We start from the raw sequence: 7,653 nt of genomic DNA on the forward strand, positions 1-7,653 counted from the left end.
GTTTTTCCGGCCTGAAGGTTTTAACAGAAACAAGAAACTTTGCCAGGAAAAAAAGCATGAGCTAATGATTTGACTACAAAACATACATTTTGTACCATCTTAGTAAAAGCCATCCAGCTCTCTTCAGAAAGCTATATAATCGAAACTTATGTGATCTCTGCTTCGGTCAGTTAGATGGTATCTGAAGCTTGAGTCCATGAGGTTCCAAATAGAAGGCAAACAATGCAGGTTTTGGGGTAGCCTTTTTCTTGTTACCCATTTGATGAACCCTGCATTCTGTTTACTGCTGATTCCCATTCATGTAGCTGCCATGTATAAATCTTCTACATAACAGGCTAAAAATGATAGGAAGTAAAATCAGATGGAGTATGAACTCCAGTATCAACATTCTTTGTTGGGTTGAAATGATACCATTTGGTCACATATGAGCATCATAGCTCAAAAGTGCCATTGTCAATCATTTCCCCGAAAGCATGAGCTTAATAATGCTTCTATAAATTCAACATATAGAAACCTACACAATATTAAGAACAAAAGTACCTGGCATGACCATGCACTTGCTTGGTTGCAACTTAATAGAGCCCTATTGAAACAGGAAATCCATGTATAGTTACGCCACACAAAAGAAGCTGCCGCCTAAACTATTCAAAGTAAGACGACACAATGATGCTTTGTTTTACTCGATTGTTAACAAAGAATATAAGATTCTTTCCCTTTTGGGACCTTATGTTAAGCGCAACCCTCCACCAGTTGCAGAGTTGGAATAATTTCAAAGAAATTCACTTTGATTATCAAGAAAAAATATGACAGGACAGCATCTGGATAATGAGATTCTGAGCGAAATTGAGGGTCCCAAATATCAAACAGTAAACTCTGCTAACAGGAAATGCAGTCAGTAGTAAGTTCACTTAGTATATATATGGCTGTTGACCTAGATTTTCACCACAAAATGCTTTGAACTGATGCATTCAATTATCAGTAAAACTATGCAGACAGAAGATTAAACTTCAAAGATTAAATAATAGTTTTTTTCTGGAAAAGGAGGGGTTCAACAAGAGATCAGTTAAATTGCATAATAAAGACCACCATTTTGACATATCATGTAATTCAATCCTATAGACACAAACCTCCTGACCAGTCTGTATTGCATTCCTAAAACAGTATGTCGTTCCAGCGATCACAGGTGCACGGCTGGGACTTTCCCCGAGCGTTTTGTCTGCAAGAGATGGTCATATTAGTTGATCTGTGAATAAACGACATGCCCAGTTGGTATTTAACAACAAAACAACAAAATGCCGTCGAATTCCCATCATGTAGAAGAAGGCACTGCCACCATGAAACCTGCAATCACAAGAGCATGTAAGTTTTTTCGGCATGGTACATGTAATCCACATGCCCTAAGTTAGCTAACTACCAAATTCTCAACTAAGAATATATATAATACGGCCACCTTATAATATCACTGCTGCTATTTATAGATGCTAGTTGGTACACAAAGAGTCAAAGATGATCTGAAATGGCTTATGTCAGACGGAAGAGCAGAGGGTACCTTTATTGTGTTTGTAACAGTGAAACTTCGATCTCTACAAAGTTTTTCCCTCTGTTTCGATTACATGTCGTGGCACAAATATTGTTGCTGCCACACAAGCTTCTGAAAATAGTGTGTACAGAACCTGCGGACCAAGTTGCTCCATGAGTAAGTAGAAGCGCTACTTGAGGACAAAAAATACATATAGTACAACCGGTTCTTCTATCTGTATGTAACCATGCGTCATTAATCTCAATATACCTCATTTTTCGCTGAAGTCAAGATGTATTGTGGATCAATGCAAGCAGCTTCAATGTTGAATAACCATGGAAGATGATTCAGGTCTCAATGAGATATAATCAACTGTAGTGTGGTCAACAGCAAGAGGAACATTCAAACATTCAATTTTCCCATTGCAGGTGCTCCAATAAATGCAATAAGCAGAAAAATAAAGCAACATCTCTAGGACTGTCTTTTGAAAAATATAAATGGAAGATCAGGTAAACTTTTCAACAGTCACTATACCTTTTACGAAGAATCAATCGGCTGACATATTTTTCTGACGGGCTACGACTATCATATTCAGCAACCAGAATGAAACAATATATATCATAGAAAAAGCAACCTACTAAGTGCAGGTTGCAAGAAAAAGAGAGATATGAGTGGTCAAACTCTCCTCGAAGCAAAGAGAACTTGTCTTACAAACTCAAGGCACATAGCAGCATACCCAAATTTCTAGCTAGTTGTACTTGCAGGTAGTGAAAATTAAGCAGACAATGTTAGGAGACTTGAAAGAAGGCTTTGGCCAGCCTGTGATCCGTACATTATATGATCATGTGCAGGTTCGTATTTTACTGTTTAAATCCTTGAGGGTTTCCTCATCTTGTTTCAAAATAGCTCCCTACTAAGACTTCTTCTATACATAGTTTGTTAGTTGCTTGAGAACAATAGCTAGCAGAGAAACAGCTCAGGGAAAATAAGCATACTATAATTAGAACAAGCTTCTCTGGTTACAGGCTGCACATTCAAAAAGCAAGATAAACTTACGATTTCCCGAGCTGTTTCTCTGCTAGTTTTTTTCCTTAATGGCAGGAACTCCGTGCTGATGGCTTTTTTTAGGGCTTCGGCATTCTCACTCCAGAGAGCTACCATAGTTATATTACACCACAAAATAGGCCATCTTCACTATACAAGAAAACAAATAGTATCTCACTCCAGTTGTGCAACTGTCAAATAGTCTATCTCCGTTAACTACTTTCCTGCTTGGTACCCACACTAAACAAAGCCTTTCCATTTTGCCAGTTTATTGTCATGTTATTCATCCATAGAGCAATGTGATGCCGATACGGTAATAACTATTCATTATATACTATTGCTCGCTAGATTATTTTTAGTTCAGCAGGTGTCATTGTCAAATTTCATATTCCATGGCAAACCATTAAATTTCAGTAAACTCAAAGAAGTCTAATTGATATCAATTATGTTATTATTGTAGAACGACACGAGTAAATGGGACTAAACTCTAAAAGACAAACCAGAGCAGCTTCATGGGCATATATTCATATTTATATTTTTGTGTTTTCTCAACAAGAAAATCCTGGAGCAGGAAGTACCTAAAAGAAGGTTAACACCATTAAGTGGAAAAGCAGAAAAAACATATGCAACAATCTTGTAGAGACAAATAAGTAGAAGTACCTTGGTGATCCAGAACGCCGGCGAGGCTTGGTGAGGGAATCCTCGTTGCAGCCATGGTGGCCGGCCGCTAGTGGGTGGACCTCGGTGCAGCCATGGTCCACTCCTCCCAGTCCTTGTCCAAATAGTTGCAGGTGAATGTCGCCATGGCTTGTAGGAACTGTATAGTTTGAGAGGGAGAATACATGTGTGTAGGCATTGGATTTTTTTTCTCGTTAAGCAAGGGATGATCGCAACAGGGGATGTAGGAGAGGTGTTCAGATCAGAGGAGATGGGCGTGGCGATCCGTGACAGGGCGGCGGCGAGACTGGCAGCGGCCGCGCCCTCACTGCGCGCTGGATCAGAGAAGTCATGCGCGATGGGGCAGGCGCTGACGAGCACGGGCCCTGGGTCGAGGAGATCGAGTCGGCCAGCCCAGCATCTCGTGCAATCGCCAAGCAGGCAGCCACCAGGGGCCCCGATCCCCTCGCCCACTCGCTCGATCCCGAGCGCCTCCAGCCGCGAGGGAGGAGAGCTTCCTCGATCCCCGACGCGTCCGCGCACCCAAGGGCGAGGACCGCCGTGCCACCGCCAGTACCCGCGGCGAGCGCGCGCTTTTGGAGGAGGTGGAGGACGAAGGCGGCCCTGGTGCACAGCGTACCCATCCTGCCTTCTTGCCTTCCCGTCCTCTGCTGCTCCACCTCGACACGCGGCAGAAGCCATCTCCGCCGCAGACGCCCCGGTGAGCGTCGTCCATCCTCCCGCGCGAGGCACGACGGCCGGTCAATCACCGCCACTGCCCGGCCTTACGAGATCATGAAGAGAAGGCACCAGTCTAGTCTACCTACGGTTTATGAGCCTAGAAATCTCTTCTGCACGCCGGTGCAGGGCCCAGTAACCCGCTGGAGATAAACCGGGATGCGGCTCCCGGAGTTGGGGCAACGGTTCAACCACGCGTGACGGTACCCCCTCGTTTGCCGCGCCGTCTCCGCCGCACACGCCACCACCACTGCCCCGCTTCGCCGCGCCGTCCTCCATCCTCCCAACGAGCGCCCTCCGTCCTCCCGCGCGAGGCATGGCGGCGGCCGTCGCCGGCGCACGACGGAATGGGCGAAGCCGCCGTCGCTGTCGCAGGAGAAATGGATAAGACGACGGGAGGACAGCAGGTGGAATTCAAATGAGTACAGGGTTTTTTTGCAAAATTAAAACGTTATATAGAGACCCACTAAAACCAGGACTGCGGGTTAATTTCTTATAAACCGAGGGGCTTTAATGCAAAATCGCGCGCAACGACGTATGTCAGAAACCCAATTCTCTTTATATATATATATTAGGTAAAGAGTAAAGACTATATCAAAGAAATAGAGACTGCAATCGGAAGGAACACATGTGCTAGCTATTACTATATGTACGTCCGGATGCATAGTTCAATCAGATGTCCATGTGCATGCTGCAAGTCAACTTGGCCGATGACGCTGATGTGCATGCATCAAATATTTGTTAACCTGAAACTTACTATCATGAAGGAGTAGCTAATCGATCTGAAACTTCCAGTGTGCCTGAAGGATTAGACCATCAATCTGAAACTTGTAATGTGCATGAAGATTAGCCCACCAATTAATTTACGTTATCTGCTGACCTGCAGATGTTGAGTTGAGGTGCGTCTGTTTCCGGCCAGTCACAAAATTCAAGCAAGCAAAATACATATACTTGCACGTACATCTTTACATCTGGTTGGATGCCTCCACCGTAGCCAAAAGCATCGGCGAGCAGCCTCACCCGGATGAGGATGAAGTGGAGTATTCTCCGAGACCAAGAGCCTCGCTAGAGAGATCACATCACGGACAATCATGAGAGCGCGGCAGCAACATTAGAGGATGAGTAGGGTTTATTTTTCTAGTTTTTTTTACCTTGGTATAAGACTGGGAGCGCCCATGGGAATAAATGGAAATTGATGGTTACCCGCAAAAAAAAAGGAAATTGATCGTTCAGATCAAATAACGGTGATGACATATAAAATTGAATGAAGGGATGTTTCTATTTTTTGTGTAGGGATGGAGATATGGAGCAGTATGATATTATGTGGACATGCATTTCTTTTTTAGGATCTGTACTTGCATTTTTTTTAGGATCTGGACATGCGATGGGGAGATGGAGTAGCACGATAGGACGTGGACATGCATATATTTTTAGGATCTAGACTTGCATCTTTTTTTAGGATCTGGACATGCTATTTTTATGGGGTTGCGTTCTCCACTTTTTAGCAACTTCTATAAATAAGGAGATTTGGACGCGGAGGCCTATTTCCTTTTTTCTTCTAAGTCTTAAATGAGGAGATTTCAAGATTGGATCCGGCCATGCGGAGGCCTGTATTTTTTTTTCTTCATAGTTTCTTTTTTTCTCAGTTCTTATCTGGTCCGTTATTAATTACTTAAATGAGGAGATTTCAAGATTGGATCCGGCCATGGGGAGGCCTGTATTTTTTTTTCTTCCAAGTTTCTTTTTTTTCTCAGTTCTTATCTGGTCCGTTAATTATCTATTTAAAGTTAGTGGTCCACCAAATCAACGACCAGATGTTCCTATCTTTTTTTAGGATCTGGACATGCTATTTTTATGGGGTTGCGTTCTCCACTTTTTAGCAACTTCTATAAATAAGGAGATTTGGATGCGGAGGCCTATTTCCTTTTTTCTTCTAAGTCTTAGAGGGTGCTTGGATACAAGGGACTATTTTTAGTCTGACTAAAAATAGTCTCTTTTAGAGGCTAAACTTCCAAGCACCCCTGACTAAAGAGAGGCTAGGATTAGTCTTGAGGCTAAAATCTTTTAGTCATGGGAAACCTACTAAAATATGTATTAGCTCTCTCTTTCCTCATTTAATTCCTCTCCTTAGTTCTGGATTGGAGGGTTTGGAGGATAATAAATGCTCAATAACTAGATTTTAGTCTCTTTAGTACTTGGATCCAAGCATGGGTGAGACTAGCAAGTTTTAGTCCCACTACTTTTAGTCATGGGACTAAAACGTATCCAAGCATGCTCTTAAATGAGGAGATTTCAAGATTGGATCCGGCCATGCGGAGGCCTGTATTTTTTTTTCTTCCTAGTTTCTTTTTTTTCTCAGTTCTTATCTGGTCCGTTATTAATTACTTAAATGAGGAGATTTCAAGATTGGATCCGGCCATGCGGAGACCTGTATTTTTTTCTTTCGAGTTTCTTTTTTTTCTCAGTTCTTATCTGGTCCGTTAATTATCTATTTAAAGTTAGTGGTCCACCAAATCAACGACCAGATGTTCCTAATTATTCTCGTAATTTCTAGATTATTTCTCTTTTTCTGGTTAACCCGTCAAATACTTTTTATATATAATAATAGATAGATAGATATCTTGATTGAAGAAGTTGGCCACCTCCCCATAAGGATTTCGTAGGATTTACTCCAGTATTACTCCTTATGGATTCTTGTGCTCCCGAAGTTTGAACTTTTACTTGATGTTCTAGATACCAAACCATATCTACGAATGGGATACACTAGCACATGAAGGAGAACATTAGAAGCGGAGTGCTAAATGCCTCTCGGTCGATCATCCAGATTTTGTTTCCTTGGCCTCGCTAAGGTGAAATCTGAGAAGGTTATCCTCCTTTGCATCTGCATCGTCCATCGCTGTTCATCAAGGTAGTACGTTGTGTTGCTGGGATCCTTGACACGGATGTTGGTAAAACTTTGATGAATATGGAAATGCTCAAGTTTTTGAGAGCACGCGCAAACAAAATCATTCCTTGCGTTGTCTTTAACAAGGTAATCCACATCATCCATCCTAGTTTGAGTATGTCATTCCTCCGAGCTCCCTCAAACGATCCATTATGATTTGCCTTAGGCTGGTATAAAGAGTTTCAATGATCTTTGAATCAAAAGTAACTCTTTTTACCACTTAAGGGAATATTTCTACGAGTCACCTCTCCCAAGATGCCCCGTTATGGGATCATAGTATTTGTTTCCTCGCTACTTTGAAACCCTCATCATCTGTTCCACTCCATCCCTCTAGATGGGTGCTTCGTGTCTCAGCTCGAGAGATGTTGCTATGTCTCATTCTGTGAGTTGATCCTGAGTTGTTCGATCTTCGAGAAGATCGATCCTTCTAGAGTTTTCCTTTTCCTCTTGTTGTCATGTTGGTTGGAGTCCCCAGAGCAAGACCTCGAGACAAAGATGGTGATCGAGTCAACGTTCTTATGAAGTGCAACCTGGATCGTGAAGATTGTGTTAGTTTGCGTCCCCCCCTTTATCTTACCCTACGCTTGAATCTCGGGACGAGATTATTGTTAGTGGGGTGAGTTGTCACAGCCCTAGCTTAGCCTTTGCTTGTCCTTGCATGATCATCATGTCATCATGTCTAAATTTCATTTAACTATGAAATGGGGATTCTCAAACCCTAGCACCAAATGAATTCAACTAGGGTCAAAAT

General features: G+C 42.5%; 1 long non-coding RNA gene across 2 annotated transcripts; it reads right to left on the reverse strand.

Moving 5' to 3' along the window:
- Positions 1-6: 6 nt before the first annotated feature.
- LOC123137970 (uncharacterized) lies at positions 7-4,383 on the reverse strand. 2 transcript variants are annotated; one of them, XR_006468694.1, is made up of 4 exons: positions 3,224-4,383; positions 1,790-1,891; positions 1,550-1,673; positions 7-1,341 (listed from the first exon to the last, which is right to left on the reverse strand). It is a non-coding gene; the product is annotated as an uncharacterized lncRNA (long non-coding RNA). The 2 variants fall into 2 exon arrangements; XR_006468693.1 differs by having other exon boundaries at positions 1,790-4,332.
- Between the last annotated feature and the right edge of the window lie 3,270 nt (positions 4,384-7,653).

This window comes from Triticum aestivum, chromosome 6B (assembly GCF_018294505.1).
Source record: "Triticum aestivum cultivar Chinese Spring chromosome 6B, IWGSC CS RefSeq v2.1, whole genome shotgun sequence".
Classification (NCBI taxonomy): Eukaryota; Viridiplantae; Streptophyta; class Magnoliopsida; order Poales; family Poaceae; genus Triticum; species Triticum aestivum.